The 20478-nt window shown below is 50.5% G+C and overlaps 2 pseudogenes; both read left to right on the top strand.

Moving 5' to 3' along the window:
• Positions 1-675: 675 nt before the first annotated feature.
• On the top strand, positions 676-6966 carry LOC112885269 (annotated as a pseudogene).
• Positions 6967-7579: 613 nt separating this feature from the next.
• LOC112885268 lies at positions 7580-20162 on the top strand (annotated as a pseudogene).
• The last annotated feature ends 316 nt before the right edge of the window (positions 20163-20478 follow it).

Raw genomic sequence — 20478 nt, 5'->3', positions numbered from 1 at the left:
TCCTCTAAAAGCGCCTGTTCCCTATTTTGGAGGGTATTGTAGCACCCGGTAGCGCTCCAGCGCTACCCGCTATCCCGTGCGGTAAAATGGAGCACGACCTCTCCGTCCCGCACAGAGGAAGCGTCCTCCATCCCGGTCGTTGACGCCCGCATCTTCACCAGCTTCCGCGCGGGAGGGGCGACGGGCCGCGGGAGGTGGGGCGGAGGGCGGCGGGGCGGCGGGGCAGGGGCGGCGGGCGGCGGGGCGGAGGGCGGCGGGGCGGAAGGCGGCGGGGCAGGGGCGAAGGGGCGGAGGGCGGCGGGGCGGAGGGCGGCGGGGCGGAGGGCGGCGGGGCGGCGGGGCAGGGGCGAAGGGGCGGCGGGCGGCGGGGCGGAGGGCGCGGGCGGAGGGGCGGAGGGCGCGGGCGGAGGCGGCAGAGGGGCGCGGGCGGAGGGCGGCGGGGCGGAGGGCGCGGGCGGAGGCGGCAGAGGGGCGCGGGCGGAGGGCGGCGGGGCGGAGGGCGCGGGCGGAGGCGGCAGAGGGGCGCGGGCGGAGGGCGGCGGGGCGGAGGGCGCGGGCGGAGGCGGCAGAGGGGCGCGGGAGGAAGGGCCCGGGCAGAGGGGCGGCTGGGGAAAGGGGCAGTTGGAAGAAACATAGAAAATTGAGATTGTGGGGTATAGAAGATGGAAATAGAGGATGTTGTTGGAGTTAAGTTTAGTATAGAGTATGAAGTTGATGTGGAGAAAAAGGAAAGGGGATGAGATTTAAAGGATATCGCTGGAGACAGCCTAATTCTCCTGCTCCTCCCCGCGACAACCAATGCGGACAACCTTGGGTTCGACATCGCCATCGCCTGCCCGGACGATATGAACTGCACGCGCGGCGGCGCGTTCCAGGCCAACCTCGACGCGATCCTCTCCTCCCTCCCCGCCGCCGCTGCCACGTCCTCCGGGTTCGCCGAGAACGTCACCGGCGCCGCGCCCAACCTGGTGTACGGCCTCGCGCAGTGCCGCGGCGACGCCAGCGCGTCGGAATGCCGCTCGTGCCTCGACGGCGCGGTGCGGGACATGGCCAGCGAGTGCCCTGGCCAGAAGAAAGCCGTGCTCGTCTACGAAGGCTGCCTGCTCCGGCTCTCCAACGCGAGCTTCTTCGGCAGGGCCGTCACGTCGAGCGCGAAGTACGTGTGCAGCCCGCACGAGGCGGCGCAGCCGTACTTCAATTCGTCGCTCGGCGCGCTGATGAGCGGCCTCGCTGAGAAGGCGTACGATTCCCCGCGCATGTTCGCAGTCGGCGCCGTCAACCACACGCCCTACGAGAAGATCCACGGCATGGCCCGGTGCACGCAGGACCTCAGCCGTGACGACTGCCACAGCTGCCTCGCCAAGGCCGTCAGTGTCGGAGTTCGCCGGAGCAGCAACGCCAAGCACGTCGCCGGCGATTCTCTAAATGTCACGCACACAAGTAAACTTCCGCGAGAAAGTACAACATATAGAGACATAGTTTCCTTGTTTGTGCTGTAACTCACATCTTTTCTGTATCTCTATGCTTCATATAAAACAACGATTACAATGCGAAAACCCCGGTCTCGATCAACCGAGATACGCGTCACGACTCCTTGACGAAGCCTGCCATCCCAAACCTTAAGAATCATGCTGCATTTGACGCGTTCCCGTGTGAACAGATGCACACATCAGAGCCCCACAACCTGCACAGGCCAACTATCTCGGCCATGCACTCTAAGGAACTCTGAACCAATCAAGTAAGACGGCATGCATAAGAATTATTCAACAAATCTTCTCCTAAATCTTGTGCACGTGAAACTGCTTGCAACTATGAAGGCCGATCTTGGTGCAGAGCTCATGGAACTTGATCTTGTAGAGTGGTTTTGTAAGAACATCACCAAGCTGCTAATATGTTCTGATGAATATCACCTCAATCTGCTCATTTTGTACATATTTCCGGATAATGTCACCTCAATTACATATTCCCGAATAAGGTGAAACCTGATGTCAATGTGTTTACTCCGATCCTGATGCACTAGATTCTTGATCAAAGAAACGGTGGATTTGTTATTCACTCTCAGCACTGGCTTGCTTGGCTCTATCCACAGAATATCAGCCAACAACCATGCCAACCATACAGCCTGACAAGCAGCAGTAGCAGCAGCTATGTATTCAGCTTCACAACTAGACAATGCCACCACCTTTTGCTTTGCAGACTGCCAAGAGATAGGACTGCCACCCAGGAAGGAAATCACCCCAGTAGTACTTTTCCTACTATCAACATCCCTAGCAAGATCACTGTCACTGAACCCAAGCAACTCAGGTTGAGCATTGCTTCCTCTTGGATAATGAAGGCCCCAATTTCTTGTGCCTGCAATGAACCTCAGAATGTGCTTGACTACTGCAAGGTGATCCCCATATGGCTCCTCCATAAACCTGCTCACATACCCAACTGAAAATGCCAGATCAGGTTGGGTATTGACCGGATATCTTAAACTCCCAACCTAGCTTCTGTAGTTTGTAGCATCCACTAGAGCTTCTTTGCTATCCTTGCTCAACTTTAGTTTAGCCTCCATTGGCACCTGACACGGATTACAATCAACCATTCCTCCCTTCTCTAGAATCTTGGTTGCATAGCTCCGCTGACCCAAAAAAATACCATCTGAGTTCTGCTTCACTTCGATGCCAAGATAATAGCTGAGTAATCCTAGGTCACTCATCTTGAACATCTCTGCCATCTGCTTCTTGAACTTCTGGATGCTGCAGCTGTTGGTGCCAGTGATTATCAAATCATCAACATGCACACCCACAACTAATCTTTCAGGGCCACTTCCCCTTCAGTAAATGGCATGCTCCGAGAGACTTTTTCTGAAATCCCAGTGACTCCAGACTCTCATCTAGCTTGTGATTCCATGCTCTAGGTGCTTGATGTAAACCATACAATGCTTTTTGGAGTTTTAGTACCTTGTGCTCTCGACCAGAACTAATGAAGCCAGGTGGCTGCTCCACGAACACCTCCTTCAGATCACCATTCAAGAATGCCGACTTGACATCCATAAGATGAACTTCCCAGCCTTCATGAGCAGCTAATGCAATCAACAGCCGCATAGCTTCCATACACGCCACAGGTGCAAACACCTTACCATAATCAATCCTATGACGCTGAGCATACTCCATCACAACGAGACGCGCCTTGTACCTTGTCACCGCGTTGTTCTTATCTCGCTTCATCTTGTACACCCACTTTAGGCCTATGGCACGCTTGTCGGGAGGTAGCTCAGTGAGTGTCCACGTTCTGTTCTCCTTGATGGCCTGTAGCTCCTCCTCCATCGCTTTGCTCTAGCACAGGGCCTTTTTTGCTTCAGCAAGCGACGTAGGTTCCTCAGAGCTCACTGTGAACATATGTCCATCACCAAATTCACGCACAGCATACCCAGGTGGAGACGCAGGGCCGATGATGCTATCCACAGTCCGAAACCGCAGCGGCATGTCATCATCATGATCAGCATCCAGCTCATCACCCAGCTCCATAGGTGGCGAGGCAAACTGAATTGCTGGTGTGGAGGATGTTACTGGTGTTGACATCTGCGTTGCAGTGACAGCTGTTGGAGTCGACGCTGTGATGCCCGTTCCCACGGGCGTGCCTGGTGGAGATGTTGGCGTTGCTGCAAACTCCCATTCCAGCTCGTCGTGCCCATGCACGACCATGTACTCCATAGTGAAGGATCCGTCGAACTCCACCTCCCTCTTCGCTGCTCCAATCCCAGTGAGCACCTTCATCAAACACCACATCCCTGATGACATGGACACGCCGTGTCATGGGTGCTATCATGATTTGCTTGAACCGCGACGGCACGCTGCATAGCATCTTCTCCACCACCTTGCTCTCCTCAACAACCTCTCCTAGCGTCGCAAGGGTGGCCACCGTACTGGTCAGACGGAGTGCATAGTCCTCCACCATGTCGCCGTCCTTGAAGGTCGCGAGCTCAAACTCCCGCCGCAGCTGCTGGGCGGTGTTCTTCTTCACGAGATCATTGCCGACGCACATGGTGGAGATGGCGTCCCACGCCTCTTTTGTCGTGTCCTTATTGGCGATCACGGTCACCATCCCTGGAGGAACGGTGCTGCACAACACGTCGAGCGCCATCTCATCTCCTCCTGCTGGTCGACGCCGCCTACGTCGATCGCTCGCCAGAGCGCCCGTGCTTTGAGCTTCACCTTCATGAGGCACGCCCAATCAGAGTAGTTGGTCTTGGTGAGGACGAGGTAGCTAGTCCCGCCGCCCACCTCATGAACCACCCGCTGAATCATGACGCCGTCGTCCTTGGCTCCGCTCCCACCCGGGTTGTCCTCCTTGCCGCCCTTCTTCCTGTCTCCTTTTGGCGACAATGGCAGAGTGGTCGACATCGTCCACTCGATCGCGCGGTGATGATTCCAAAGACGATACCTCACCGCGATTGATCCTGCGCTTGCAACCGGCTCTGATACCACTTGTCGGAGTTCGCCGGAGTAGCAATGCTGAGCACGTCGCCGGCGGTTCCCTAGATGTCACACACAAGTAAACTCATGCGAGAGAGTAGAACAGACAGAGACGTAGTCTCCTTGTTTGTGTGGTAACTTATAGCTTTTTTGTGTCTCTATTCTTCATATAAAACAACGATTACAATGCGAAAATTCCGGCCTCGATCGACCGAGATACGCGCCACGACTCCTTGACGAAGCCTGCCATCCCAAGTCTCAGAATCGTGCTGCGTTTGACACGCTCCCGTGTGAACAGATGCACACGTCAGAGCCCCACAACCTGCACGGGCCAACTATCTTAGCCATCACTCTAATAGACTCTGAACCAATCGAGTAAGACGACACGCACAAGAATTATTCAATGGTCAGGATGATCCTAAACTATTGCCCTGGGAAATCGGGCGGCCGGATCTTCTACTTGAGCTGCTCCATCCGGTTCGAGGTGGGCCCTTTCTACAACATCTAGCTCGCCGAGGCGGCCATGTCCTCGGCGCCGGCGCCAGGAGGCGGGCCACTCATCAACGGCAGCGACCACGACCCCGTCCCACGAAGCACAGATCAGTAGTCAACGTCTCGGTCCTCTAAGGTCTCCTCTCCCCATCCGTCGCTAGCGTTGACTACTTAAGTCTTGTACGTTCTACCACTATGAACTCGACGTTGGATGCTCACGCGGTGATCCAATCGTGCGCGCAACATTTTCATATTACAGTTCAAATGATGATGAGTGATATTCGAAGAACGCTGAAACAGCTTCGGTTCTGAATTTTCCACTACGGCATGCAGGTGCAGGGAGCAGCCGCACGGTCAGGAACGCAGCTCTCCTTGTCTCCATTCCTGTTGCTATAGTGCTGCTACTGCTGCTGCTGCTTGTTGCTGTCTATATCTGCAAGAACAGAAAAACACACAAGGATGTGCTGATTGCAAGAGACGGTAACGTCATCAGCGTATCTGACGAACAATACGACGCAGCCTTCAGGCTTGAATCTTTCATTTCCTCCAGTAAACAGGATATGGAGATGATGAAGAAATGAAAAGTTCAGGCCCGCTCCAGTACGATTTGAGTACTCTGCGAGCTGCCACTGACAACTTCTCAGAAGAAAATAAGATCGGGCAAGGCGGGTTGGGGCCAGTCTACAAAGTAATTTTAATCCTCTAGCCTGAAAATTACTGAGTATATTGCCTACGTGCCTAACAGTCTCTCTCGCGAGACATATGATGGTCTGACCTCAACGTTCTTAAGGGTACGCTAGAAGATGGGCAGGAAATTGCAGTGAAGAGATTGGCGAAAATCTCGCAGCAAGGGCACGCCGAGATGAAGAATGAGGTCGTCCTGATTGCAAAGCTCCAGCACAGGAACTTGGTGCGCCTGCTCGGCTTCTGCATCGAGGAAGAAGAGAAGCTCCTCGTCTACGAGTTTCTCAGCAGCAAGAGCCTCGACAAATTCATTTTCGGTGAATGGATCAGATGGACACAATCCTACTACCATCACGCGTCAGGTCACTAGATTGGTCATTTTGTTTGGTAAGTGAAGTAGACCATACTTTTCAGGTCCTGCAAGTCAGCAGGAACTGAGCTGGGGGCAGAGGAAGAAGATCATCGAAGGGATCGGCAGAGGGCTTATGTACCTTCACGAAGATTCAAGGCTGAAGGTCATCCACCGCGATCTCAAGGCTGGCAACATCTTGCTTGATGCGGACATGAACCCCAAGATCTCGGACTTTGGCTTGGCAAAGTCGTTTAGCATCGATGCGAGCCTAGCAAACACAGAACACGTTGCTGGAACTTGGTAAATTTGGTGCCTCCGAGTTCCGTTTGGTTTCTACTCCAGAAGAAGTGCCAGTCTCTAATTTCCATCAGCAATAGCAAGGATTTTTCTTACCATCTAGTCGTATCGCCTAACATGTCGTGTCCTCTTCGAGATGCAGTGGATACATGGCACCAGAGTACGTTGAGAATCACATCGTCTCTGCCAAGTCAGACGTTTTCAGCTACGGCGTCCTTGTCCTGGAGATCATCGCCGGCAAGCGTGTTCACGAAGATCTCGTAGAATCTGTAAGTTGTGACATTTGAAGTTACAGTTTGAGCGTAATAGTAGCTTACTGCAATATTGAGTTCGATTTTTAATTCTGGTTGTGCATTGGCGCCGCCTGGCCGGGCAAGTGCAGGTTTGGAAGCACTGGAGCCTTGGGAGCGTGGCCCAGCTGCTCGACGGCTACCCGGCCGACGAGCCGGGTAGGCAGGACATGCTGAGGTGCATCCACATCAGGCTGCTCTGCGTCCAGGAGGATCCGCAACTCCGGCCCCGCATGGCGTCCGTCCTCCTCATGCTCGACAACCGCATCGTTACAATGTCGGCGCCTACAAAGCCGGCCTTCGTGATCCCTGGACCCGGAGAGAGGCCGAGGGCGGCCGCTTCGGAGCCGTCGACAATGAAGCTTCAGTCTCCGACTTGGAGCCGCGTTGATTCTTGGATGACGACGTCGACTAATGTGCGCAGCTTTTTCTCATCGATTTTGCAGTAGTATTTCGATCGTTTGCAGAACACTAGAGCTATCCATGGTGATTTCAAGGTTTTGTCGGAAAGCTTGCATTGGTTGAGATCGAAAGGACGAGGGACTCAATATAAGGTTCAGCGATCAGACCACGAGGCGGTCGCACTTCTGACTAGTGACTGTCCAGTGAATTGCCAGTGGTCAGGCTGTTTTTTGTGTGCGGTCAAGTCAAATCGTCTGTTGATAGCGGTCTGACAAGGGCGTGTTGCGATCAGACCGTGGATCGAGTTTGTTTAGCCTTTTCATTTGGCGTTTTCTGATGTCTTGGATGCATGATCTTTGAACACTAATTCATTTATTGCTTGCTTTAATTTCTGTGCGCTACTTTTTGAGAAGAAATCACAGTAATTCACCTGAGCTATGATGTCTGATCTTTGTGTGTCTCAGGTAATGCATGTATGTATGGTTGCTGTGTCTCTCTAGTTACCTGGTCATCCATATTAATAAATATTAACACATCCGCCTTCAGAAGCAACCAGCACGAGCACGCAGTGGCCAGTGCACCAGCAACCTTGTCCACGAGCCATGCACAGCTTCATCCCTCTCCTTGTGCTCTGCCTCTCTCTCCGCCTCACCACGACGAGGACTAATGCCGATGACCTCAGGTTCCGCGTCTTCTCCGACTGCCCGAGCAACATGAACTACTCGCGCCGCGGCGCGTTCCAGGCCAACCTCGACGCGGTCCTCTCCTCCCTCCCCGCCGCCGCGGCCGCGTCCTCCGGGTTCGCCCAGAACGCCACCAGCGCCGCGCCCGACCGCGCGTACGGCCTCGCGCAGTGCCGCGGCGATATCAACGCGCCGGAGTGCCGCTCGTGCCTCGACGACTCGGCCCCGCGAGATGGCCGGCGAGTGCCCGGGCCAGAAGAGCGCCATGCTCGTGTACGAGGGCTGCCTGCTGCGCTACTACAACGCGAGCTTCTTCGGCGTCCCCGGGACGTCGGACCCGGTCTACGAGCAGAACGACACCAACGTGACGCTGATGAGCGACCTCACCAGGAAGGCGGCCTAATGGGTCACCGCGTATGTTCGCGGCCGGCGCGGTCAGCCACACGCGCTTCGTGACCATCTACGGCATGGCCCAGTGCACCCGGGACACGGCCGCCGACGACTGCAGCCTCTGCCTCGCCTTGGCCATCAAGACCATCCCGATCTGCTGCGACGGGAAGGAGGGCGGCCGGATCTTCGTCAAGCGCTGCTCGCTCCGGTTCGAGATCTACCCGTTCTACAACGAGCAGGCCGCCGAGGCGGCCATGTCGCCAGCGCCTGTCAACGGCAGTGACGACCTATCCCGCCCGCAACGCTCCAGTCAGTCAAATCTCCAGTCTCTGCCCTTTCTTGACGATTGTGCCTTCTTGACGATTGTGCCGACCCCTTTCCTCATGCGTTTGCTATTTGTGTGTCGGTGTCACTGCGTGAACGTGTACAGCGCGGTTTCTAAACTTTGGACTTTCCGATTCAGCCTCGCGTCATGGCTAGACAAAAATGCCGCTGAATCGTCTCCGTCTTTTTTTTACAAAATACAGATGAAGACGCTTATACACGCACGCACACTCACCAGTCAGCTCTATGAATACATGTAACCCTATCCCCTGTAAGCACATCCAAGAAACCGAACCGGCAACAAGCGTACCGCGTACCACCAGAAGAATAGCGCTGGTTAAATTCTGGAATAAATCCAGAAAGAATGCGAGTATCTATGAAAGATAGATAGGAGTTGAAACTTCCAGCCCACCAAGGCCCATCTTAACCTCATTTTCTTCTTTCTCACCTTCTTCTCCAACCCTCCCACTTGATGATAGCTCACTGCAAAAATATTGTAGCATTTTAAAAACAGTTGGACCAACATTTTTCAAAAAAAGTTGGGCCAACATTTTTTAAAAAGTTGAACTTAGAAATGTTGAACCTCGCAATATTTTTTCCAAGGTTCAACATTTTTCAAGAAATCTTGAAAAATGCTGAAAAAGTTGATCCAACATTTTTCTGGAAATTTTGTTTAACATTTTTATAAAAAAATGTTTCAACATTTTTGTTGGAGCTCCTTCTCCGGCTCCAGCGGCCACTACCGGCGTGCGGCGGGGGCAGCAGCGCAGCGGGGCGCCGGAGCTAGGGGCGGCGCGGCGCGTCCGGCGTCGAGAGCGGGCGGGAGTGGCAGGGGCCGCGGTTGGACACGCCGGCGTCGGGGATGGGGCGCGCGCAGGGTCGAGGGCGGCGGCGCGCCGGAGGCAAGGGCATTGGAGTGGAGGAGTAGGCCGACGGTGGCGGCAGAGGTGGAGGAGGCCGGCGTCGGCGGCGGGGTGGAGGAGGCAGGGGAAGGTGATGTGTGTTAGGGCTTCAGGGATCAACGGTGTAAGTTGTTCGCACGAATCTCAAATATTGGTACATTCAACCTCTTCTTACCTTCGTACTGGGACTATGCTTAATAGCTTGTGGGCTATGGCCATAGCGGATTCTTTTGGATAAACCTTTGTTAGGAAAGCGTGTCCGTGCCATGGCAGCTTCAGCTTTTATCTAATATAGGAACAATTCTTTTGATACAATCTTCCCATATCCTAAGTCATTAACTAAATATAACCAGTTCAATAGTTGCCAATTTCCAACATCAATGTGCATGGCCGCATGCTACACCCGGTTTTAAGGGTTTTAAGGATAAAACTGAATGCATAACTATATAAATATCAAGATCAAGTTTCATATATTATTAATGAATAATCGATAACAGTATAAAAAAACTAAAAGACTAAAGATTATCAGAGATATACAGGTTATCCTGGAAATGAAAACTTCAAACTTTATAGCCAATCGACTAGAGGTAGCGTGGGCCTAGAACTCAGCATCATCTTTAAGAGACTTCACATCAACTTTCTCTTTAGAGCAGCAATTATAACAAGTATGAGTGCACTTATGGTCGGTACTCATAAAAGGTTGGGAATTATATGACATAAAGATCAAAAGTAAGAAAAGGTTGACCGGCTAACTACGGTAAGCAGTTTTAGTTGGTCATATTTTATTTGCACATGATTACTAAGGTATAAGTTTATAGCAAGAAAGAGAACTGGTATAGCATAAGAATATCCAAAACTATTTACGATTCACGATTTAATTCATCTTCAAATTCATTAATCATGTGAGGGTTCAAGCCGCTCTTAACCGTGACCGCGGCTGATGTATCAGTTTTCACTCTGCAGAGGTACACTTTACCCACAATTCGTGTCACCCGATTTGTCCGAGATAGCTAGTCTCTTAAACACTGGTGAGTGGCAAGGGATTCACTACGAGGCCTTTACAAAGATTCTCTAACTTATGACAATCCGCTAAGATTTCAAATCAAAGTGATCATAACTCTCCCTAATGAGGAAGTGTCTTATCAAGGACCACATATCAAAGCCTCAAGTGGACCGAGCTATACCTCTATGATGCAACCCCTCTTGCCCTTTTGATAAGATTGTCATAAGCTAGTGTTTCTAATTAGTTAGTCAAGACCAAAGCCATGTAGTATTGTGGTTGTACTATTTTTCTGGATGGTTCTCCATGTTCTGATTAAACAGATATGATCTTGTGATTAACAACACAAAGTAACCAAGAACATGAAGTAAAAAAGGTGTAGCATCATTATTGATATCATCATGGTTATAAATTATTCCCATACAAGAACCAATTATAGCAACAAAGTTGTAGCTACCCGACAGAAAGGTAAAACCCAGGTTAGGTTAACAAGGAATGATCATAAAGACTATGCATATCATTAATTAGGATCCATCAAAATCAAGACACATGCATGCATAAAAGAAAAGGTTATATTTATTATGATGATTATTAGGAAAAAAAGAATGATCAAGAAATACTTGCCTTTCTTCCAAACAATAGCTGATCAGAGTCTTCAACTCCTGTTCTTCAAACTCTTAATCTTCAAAACTCTTAGATCGTGCTCATTCTAACGTCAAACGAGCATCGGACCAAAAGCACCACAACAAACAAACAAACAAGAAGAACTAAGAACAACAAACCATACAAAAGGAAAGCTTAAAAAAAGTGTACTAAAGGAGAGAGCTAGTTTCTACGATCATGTGAGCGAAAGAAATAAGGAAAACGGAGCTACGATTAAAAAGAAACAGCTATCGGAAGATTTCTATTATAAAAGAAAATATACAACTATAAGCTTCATTTATTTTATTTATAAAACAAATCCAAAAGATATTTTAAAAAATATCATTGGTTATAATTAATTTATATTATATTTGTATTTATAAAAATAAAGTAGAACTTAATCAAATTTTATTTAATTATCTATGTAGAAATTACACTAATTCAACAATTAATTAGCAAAGAAGTTGTGAGAACATCTAAATGCACAATTTATATTTCGTGTTGAACTAAATAAATTATAATTATAGACATATTGAAGTTGGTATTAATCATATTAACATTAATTAAAAAACCAGAGTATATACTTAAATAGATTTTAATTTGAAAATACTAGATGAGAGAATATTTATCAAATTAAATCTATATTTAATTTTAAAATATAAACTATAATACAACAACGTTGCTCAACGATAGCTTGCGCTAAAACAAGATTAACATAAAAAGAATGGGTCAAAACGGATCTAAAATGGCGATTATGTGGGCCAAACGTTGATTCAGGGACCTAGTCATGATTAACCATACACTTGAAGGGCTAGCAGAAAAGATTTGCAACACATAGAAAATTATGCTCAGAAAGAGGTGAAAGATTAGGGTTAGATCCGTAAAAGATCAGGATGGGGCTGGGTTGAAAAGATCTAATCTACCAGGGAGTTTTCATCAGATTTGGCAAGACACAAGAAATAAGAGGAAAACTACATCTTTCTCCAGAGAGTGAGCTGCAAAACCTCGGGCTCCTCCATGGCTGCCGTAAGGAGCTTGCTGCTAGCCAAATTTGCAGTGATTTAGACCATGGGAGAGCGGGGGAAGTAGGGGAAAAGAGAGAGGACGACAAGGAGGGTCCGTTTTGTGCCTTACCGGCGGCGGGGACTCACCATGGCGACGGGAAGGGTGGCGGCGCACTGCACAGAACATGCAGTTTCCTGGGTGGCGTGTGCTCGAGAGAGGGGGCGTTGTAGGGGGCAGGCGGCGCCGGGTAGATGCAGGGGATGTGGCGACGCACGAGAAGTCGAGGGGCGGCACGGCTGCAGGCAGCAGGGGCGATGGGGGAGGGCGAGGGCGACAGCGAAGGGGTCGACCCTTTCTTTCCCACACGCGACAAGGGGTGCATATGGCCACGGCGGCGGCGGCGACAAGCTGTGCGGGAGCCAAGGCACGGTAGGAGGTTGTGCGGGAGGGGCGATGCAAGGCTGGGTGCGCTCTGTTGCTGTGTGGCGCTCCTGCGGTGGCGGCCTGCACGAGACGAGGCGAGCAGAAAGGCGCAACTGCACGGAAGGGCGCTCGGGGCTTAGGGTTTCACGAGGTGGAGGGGGCACAGCTGCAGCAGGGGCGAGGAGAGGTATGGCTCTGCGATTTATTGGGGTGCACGAGGTCTGGACATGCGTGGCACCAAACTGTTGCGGTTGGCAGCACCCGGACTCGATCTGGCTGTTGCTATACGCCGGTCGAGTGGCTAGGCCCATCGGGCCTTGTGGGCTGGCAAGCTGCAAAAGACGAGGCTAGAGCAGATTCAACCGGTGGAGATGGGCTGGGCCAAAATGGTTCGGATGAGAGCTGAAAAGAAAAACGGGTTAGCCAAAGCCGAACGGGTTGTTTGAGCGCATGGAATAGAAAAGAGAAAGATGGATCGTGCATGCTGAAATTTCTTATACGCCGCAGATTGCCAAGGACAACAACGTGAGCCATCCAATCTCGGATCAAACCAAAATGGCATGAGGCGAACATCTAGCTCGGTTTGCAGACAGAGTATGGTCGTACGATGAGGTCAGGCTGGTAGAAGGTGAATGGGCTGTTCGAGAGTACAGACAGAGAGAGAGAGAGGGGGGCGAATGGCTAGCCACCGTGGCAAGGAAGAGAGAGGGAAACGAAGGACGCTCGGTTGGGCTGAGATTGATTTAGTCCGATGGAAAGAATTTGGATCGCGGAGAGAAGGGTAAAGAGATAGGAAAAAGGCTGGACTACCGAGGGAGATTGGGTTGAGTCTAGGGTTTTAGAGCAACAGTGCCACCAGATGTGACATGATGGAACATCATTGGAAAAACACTGAAAATGAACCACGGGGCACTGTTTCGAGCATGAATTGATCGGGGAGGAAGATTAGAGAATGTGGAAATCGAATAGGGCATCTAAGGGTGTTGGATGAGAAAGAGGAAAAAGGGCAGATGGTGATATAAATGATTAATCCGAGTATGATGAGAAATTGGGAATTACAGAATGAGAAAAAGAACAAAAGGGGAAATGGCCTTGGGAGTTTCATCATCTCACGGGGAACTTCTACATAACACCAACTCAGTGAAGGAAGCCGATCGACGGTAAGTGTCGGTCAGCTAACTTTGACGAGAAGCTATTAAGCTTTGGAAAGGAAAGGCAAAAGGCGAAAACAAGAGTGTTTTCTTCGGTATCTCAATGAGAAGATTTGGGTTTACTTTTTATCGATGGAAGTGCAACAGACAAAAGATCATGGCAAGGGCCAAGCTCAAGCTTGCACGTGGCATGGTTCTAGAGTTTTCGGTGGATTGGGTCAAACACGGGTTGAATCCGGTACAAGAAGAAAGGAAAAAAATTCATTCTTTCAGAATATATTTTCAGGCTTAAAATAAATCTAGAAAAGTCTAGATAAATTTTTTAAACCAAAAAAATAGATCCCAAAGAATTCTAAAAATTCCGGGGAAAATCCTGGAGATAAATTGGGACACGAGGAATTTAAATAAAATATTTAGGACTCATGAAAAGGATTTTAAAACTTTCCAAAAAAATGGTTTTAGCTCTAGGGAAAAATGAGACTAAATACTAGAAAAATCTAGAAAATTCTAGAAAAACCCTAAAGATGGATGAACATATTCTAAAAGATACTCATATCCTAAAATGAAATATTTTAAGGTGTGACAGTGCACTACACACAGTAGCAATATAAATTGAACCATCACTTGAGTTGTATCTCCAGTGAGGCAGTAGGTTTCTGATAAGAGGAACCAGCTCAGTGGTTAGATGTTCTGATTAGAAAGACCTAATGGCTGATGTGGTGGGATATTGATGGGACCAGCCTCACATTGTGTTGACATTTCGTAGCGTCGACTAGTAAATTTATGCTATGGGTCCGCTTGTATGACCTTGCTCTGAGAGACTCAAGGTTTACACTGGTCCAGGCACTAACACTCTACGTCATATTTTGGTTGGACCGTGTTCCCGAGCTTGAGAGCTCAAAAGTTTGTAGTAGAGGTGACAAACGAGTCGGCTAGAGGTTGAAGATGACCTCCAACTGATGAGAGTAAGGGAAAATATCTAGGGTTGCCAGAGAGAGACCTACGCCTCCCTATTATACGTTTAAGGGAAAGCAAGGGATATTGGATGGGTGAAAGCTAAGGTGGGCTCTATCCGTCATACTCCGGTGGCCCTTCTTCTATGTCCCTCGGTCGATCGTGGTTACAGTAGTGTGAACGAGCTGCGTTTTCCTCCTCGGGGGTAGGTTTGCCTGCAGGTGGGCAAGTGTCAAACTCGCCCTTAACTCCGGTGCAGCCTAGGGGCTTAGATTAGCTAGGGATAAATCCCGTCCCATCAATTGTTCGACATGGTGGCCATAGAGGATCATGTGGGCTTAGTACAGAGGTGATGATAGTCTTCGGAGGCGGGCAGCGTTCACACAAGAGACTTAACCTGACGGAGCCTTATTCAAAGGTGGACCTGCCCTTCCTCTTTAACGGACGAAGAGGTCGAGCAGCCCTGCCATTTGCCCAACGAGCCCTGCCCCTCCGATCAGTCGGGGATCGAGTGCTAGGGGTGAGTAGTTCGCTTTCACCGGTCGAGACCTAGTGAAGAGGTCTTTGGTCGTCCGACAGTTGAGTGTCGGGTGGGTGAGTACCGTAAGTAAGGATTCGTGGAACCTCCGTTTAGAGATTCGGCCAGAGGCTAAACACGTTGATCTCCTTGGACAACATGGATGGTGAGCGCTGAGAGATTTTACCTAGGTTCAGGGCACCTGGAGGATAATAGCCCTACTTCCTGCTTGTCCGTATATTTTGTGGTTGTGTGTGAACCAGAGAATACATGGGGAGGGAGCTCGTGCTTGAGCTCTGCCCTCCCCCCTTCCTGCCCTGAGTCTCCGCTTTTATAATCCAAGAGGGATCCCCACATCGGGTTGTATACAGAAAATAGGTAAGGTGTCCTCCCTAAGGTGACGTGCCATTCATGCATGGGCTTCTTTCCTTAATGCGTGCAGGTGCATGTATCTGCCACATGCTTGCATGCAGTACATGCATGCATACACCACCCTTCACGCATGCTTGTGTGTGGCAGGAGGCCTCACTCACCTTGGAGTACGTGCATCAAGTGGGCAAGAGAGAGAGGGAGATAGCTTTTTAATGCGCATGCACCCTGGGGTGTATGTATGCTTGCTCCATTGATGTTGGCCGGTGGTCCTTGTATTGGGATATGCGTGCATGCATGTCAGGATAAGGTAGCAGGTAGTAGACTTGCATGCCCTTCCATCTTTATTGTGAGAGTTGGATGGTTCTGCCGGATGTTGCGACACACTACCCCATCAGCCATCATTCTGGGGTTATTTAATAATATCTGCTCCTACAACTATCATAGCTCTTCCTTCAGAGCAAAGGAAACTATCGCCTTCCGGGATGCCGAGCTACACCCCGGGATCCTCTAGGGGTGCCGAGCTGCACCCCGAGACATGGGGGTCAGGTGGGCCCATCTTGTAGGCCACTCCCTTCATACGTCATGGCGGTCGAGCGTCTCCATAAATCATCTGCGTAGAGAACCCCCGTTCCTTGTACGCTGGCAGTCGGACCTTCGGAGGTTTGACCATTGGATAGAGGGTCGGGTAAGAGCGGGGAGAATTCCAACTACATCTTCTTTTTCCTTTTTCCCTCTATCTATGTCCATGATATAAGTCCTCGGCACGCTGATAAACACTGCGACAAGCTCCTTTATTCCCATACTTCTAGGGGGCCCAATAGGGGCAAGCCTATGTTTGAGGGTTTGGATATTTGTCACTATGACCATCGTAAAGCTGGCGCAGACGCAACAATCCTAAAGATATCTGGGTACGTTTAAACAGCCCTTAAGGGCTTCCGGAGTGTTGCAAAAGAGGGGGTCTTAAAAGGTCCTCTAGGCTGACCTCATACACTACGGCATCAACTTTAAGGAGGTCCTAGCGTGAAAAAAATATGAGGTCGGTCCTCAAGCTTAGGATCCGATCTTAAATTAAAGAACTGATTTCGCTAGTGTTGTTGCCGCGGTGGGTGAATCGTGCGCAGCAGATGATAGAGAATGACTAGAACAAGAAGCATCAGCTGTTTTTTATTTTAGAGCGGGGACCCACATCTTAAGGTCGATCTTAGCCTCATATGTAGCAGGGCCGGTCTTATTTGATCGTGGGAGCCACACTTGGGCCGGATCATCCTCGTACACTCCTAATGCCCTAAGGCCTTGTTCGGTAGCCCAGTTTACAATCCAGGTCTGTTTTCCACCCTGGCTAGGATCAAATGGATCCTGGGCTTCTCACTTAATCCTGGAGTGCTTCAATTCCGTGGCTCCGTGAGGTCTGGATCCATTCTAGGCTGAGGCTTCGTTCGGTTATATAGGAATAATTCCTAGACGCACTGTTGCTTCGTTAATTTACATAGCGTCGGAACGATTCCTGGCCGTTCCACGCCCGGAACGGGCTAACCGAACGGCCCCTGAGGATGGGGTGGAAAGGTCTGGAATGGCCCGTTTTCGTTCCAGACCGAGCCTAAATGAATGAAGATTTAAAGGTGGACCCAGACCGAATTATTTCAGGTGGAACAGCCGTGTTCCAGGCCATTCCAGACCAAAACAAACGAGGTCCAAGAGCATCTCCAACCATGAGTCCTATATTTGGGTCCTATAATTTGTATTAGGGATATATTTGATGTGTTTAGGGATAAAAAAAAGCTTATACTCCAACAGCGGGGTCTCAAATTATGTCATTTACAACTAATTGGGAAAGATTGGAGCGGAGGCATTGGGGAAAGAAGTCTCTGTCATTTAGATTTCGTGGTAAAACGGAGATAGGACCCAACCAATTGAGTCCTATATCTAGGACCCGGGAGACTGAGTTCTAAATTGATTTGCCAGTTTTTTTTGTAAAATAGGACTCCTGTTGGAGGCTATTTTTTTTTCTCTTAAGCCCTATATTTCAAGATAGGACCCAATTTAGAACTCCTATTGAAGATGCTCTAACTCTTCTCTATCAATATATACCCTTGGCAATAATACCGGCCGTTAAAAAACAAGAAAAGCAAAGAAAGATATTTGGGTCCTCGGCTTGGGTGGGTAGCGGCCACTGTATTTTCCGTAGGGCTTCTCAAAATAGCCCAGAAACCTCAGCAAGTCAGAAGCAGCATATCAGCACTCGCACTCTCGCAGCGTAGCGGCCGCCTTCCCCGCGAGCCATGCACCACCGCCTTCTCCCCATCCTCCTCTGCTCGTCTCTCCTCGTAACGGCAGCCAACGCCGACGTTATCTGAGGCTAATCATAATAGGAATTTCATAGCGAGTTTTATGGCATTAATTATCATGACATATCAGTATTTTTGATGAAGTGGCACTGATTTAATGAGGGAAAGAAACCAGTTTTATTCCCACGATACGCTGCTAACTCATTTTCAAGACGTTGGAAATGACGTACTGTGACCGCCGTTGTTTCACGGGAGATCTTGTGCCACACAAGATCAACTAGTATTTAATTATACTGGCTAGTTTTGAAAACAGTGAAATAAAACTCTTCATTGAAAGTATAGTGTTTCATTCATCCCTAAACTGACGTGGTATTTTAAAAATAGGGATACGAAGCCTTCCATTTTGATTAGCCTGACTAGTGCCCGAGCGACGACAACTACACGCGCGGCAGCGCGTTCCAGGCCAACCTCGACGTCCTCCTCTCGTCCCTTCCCGCCGCCGCCGCCGCCTCGTCCGTCGGGTTCGCCACGAACACCACTGGAACCTCGCCCGACCAGGCGTACGGCCTCGCTAAGTGCCGTGCCCACGTCATCAACGCGACGGTCTGCCGCGTGTGCCTCGATGGCTTGGCCAAGGACATGGCCCCCAGCAAGTGCGCGGGACAGAAAAAGGCCACGCTCATCGACGACGACTACCTGTGCCTGCTGCGTTACTCAACAGAGAGCTTTTTCAGCGCCGTTGACAGGTCACCGGTGGTCATCTGGGTGAGCGTGGAGAACGCCACCGCCACCGAGCAAACGCAGTTCAACTCGCGGCTCGGCGTGCTGATGAGCAATCTCACGGTGAGGGCGGCGTACGCGTCCCCACGGATGTTCGCGGCCGGCGAGATCGGCCTCCCGTCCTTCAGGAACATCTTCGGCGTGGCGCAGTGCACGCGGGACCTCGCCGCCGGCGCCGACGACTGCAACCGCTGCCTCACCAGCGCCGTCGCGTCCATCCCGAACTGCTGCGACGGGAGGCAGGGCGGCCGGGTCATCTACCGGACCTGCTCCATCCGGTTCGAGGTGTACCAATTCTACAACGCCCAGGCCGCCGAGGCAGCCATGTCGCCGGCACCGGCCCCGGGATGCGGGTCCGTCAACGGCAGCGATCACTCGGGCCCAGGAAGCAACGGTGAGTCCAAGGTCTCCGATATCCTGTAGGCTGTAGTCCAGTCACTTTCCTTACGCGCTTGGTAGTCCGATGTCCTGTAGTCCAGTCACTTTGCGATATCCTGCTGTTTCTCCGATATCCTCGTTGAATCCGTACCATAAATCAGTTGCTGGCGCCTTGACTGGGCAAAAATGAATTCAGAAAGAATCGTGGCGTCTTTAGAAGAGAGGCTGTTACGAAACGTCTTGCTTTTGAGTAGCAAGGTTGATTTCAGAGTTGGGACGATGACTGATCTCGACAAAAAGAATGAAATAGCTTCTATTCTGAATTTTCGACGACGACAAAAACCTCGCCGTTTGGCGTCAGTGCAGGGAGTAATCGCACGGTCAGGACAGGTCTTCTCGTGTCAATTCCTGTTGCTGTCGTGCTGCTGGTGCTGGTTGCTGCCTATCTCTGCAAGAGGAACAGAAAACCACGAACGCATGTGGAGGTTCCAAGCACCAGTAAGTGCTTAAACAACTTCAGTCTACTGTAGTGAAATGTTCAGGCTTGAGGGTTTTTTCCCCGAGCAATAGGCTTGAGTTTTTTCTGTTCTGTCATGAGCAGGACATGGAGATGATGACGAAATGGGAACCTCAGAGTCTCTGCTGTATGATTTGAGCACGCTACGAGCTGCCACCGACAACTTCTCAGAAGGAGAAAAGCTCGGCGAAGGCAGGTTTGGGCCAGTCTACAAAGTAACGAACTTTAAGCCTGCAACCTGAAAGTTATTCTGACTAACCTGATAATCTTTCGCATAACACACTGACGTGCCGTGCCTTCGACAAATACAGCGGGTACATGGCGCCGGAGTACGCCCTGCACGGCATCTTCTCGGCGAAATCGGACGTTTTCAGCTACGGCGTCCTCGTCCTGGAGATCGTCACCGGCCGGCGCAACACCTTCACCCAAGATTCTGGACCTTCTGAAGATCTGCTTACCCATGTGAGAGCTGAAACAAACCTCAGACCCATCAAAGCAGCACGAGTAACTGACCATTTGCAAATGCACGCCATGTGGTGTTAACTCGTGTGTCATGCACCACCGGACGTGCGCAGGTCTGGAGGCACTGGAGCCGCGGGAACGTCCGGGATCTGCTCGACGGCTGCCCGGCCGAGGGGCGGCGACCGCAGGAGGTCCTGAGGTGCGTCCACGTCGGGCTGCTCTGCGTCCAGGAGGACCCGCAGTTCCGTCCCAGCATGGCGTCCGTCGTCATCATGCTCAACAGCCGCTCCATCACGCTGCCCGCGCCCGACGCGCCGGCCTTCGTCTCGCCACGGTGCCGGTAGGTACATGCACGGTCGCCGGGGACGAGCAGGACACCGTGAGGAGCTCGGATCGCTAGTCTCCATGGGTGGCGACGTGGCGTCTCGGAAGCGCTCCATCAACGACGTTTCCGTTTCTGACCTGGAGCCGCGTTGATAGATCCGCACTCAGCAGCTTGGAGCCATGGATGACGTATATAGATCAACGGACCATGTTTTGGGCTCGAATTTTCATCTAGTTTTGATTTTGAATTACAGACCATGAAGTGTGTTTTAATAGTATATTTACTTGATACCATAAATGTCATTATATTTTTTTATATACTTGGTGAATGTTGGACAAATTTAACTATTGTAACAAAATTAGAGTCACCTATGATTTGAAACATATAGTGT

This window comes from Panicum hallii, chromosome 3 (assembly GCF_002211085.1).
Source record: "Panicum hallii strain FIL2 chromosome 3, PHallii_v3.1, whole genome shotgun sequence".
Taxonomy (NCBI): Eukaryota; Viridiplantae; Streptophyta; class Magnoliopsida; order Poales; family Poaceae; genus Panicum; species Panicum hallii.
The sequence above is the reverse complement of the archived record's forward strand: the minus strand, read 5'-3'. Positions and strand labels throughout refer to the sequence as shown.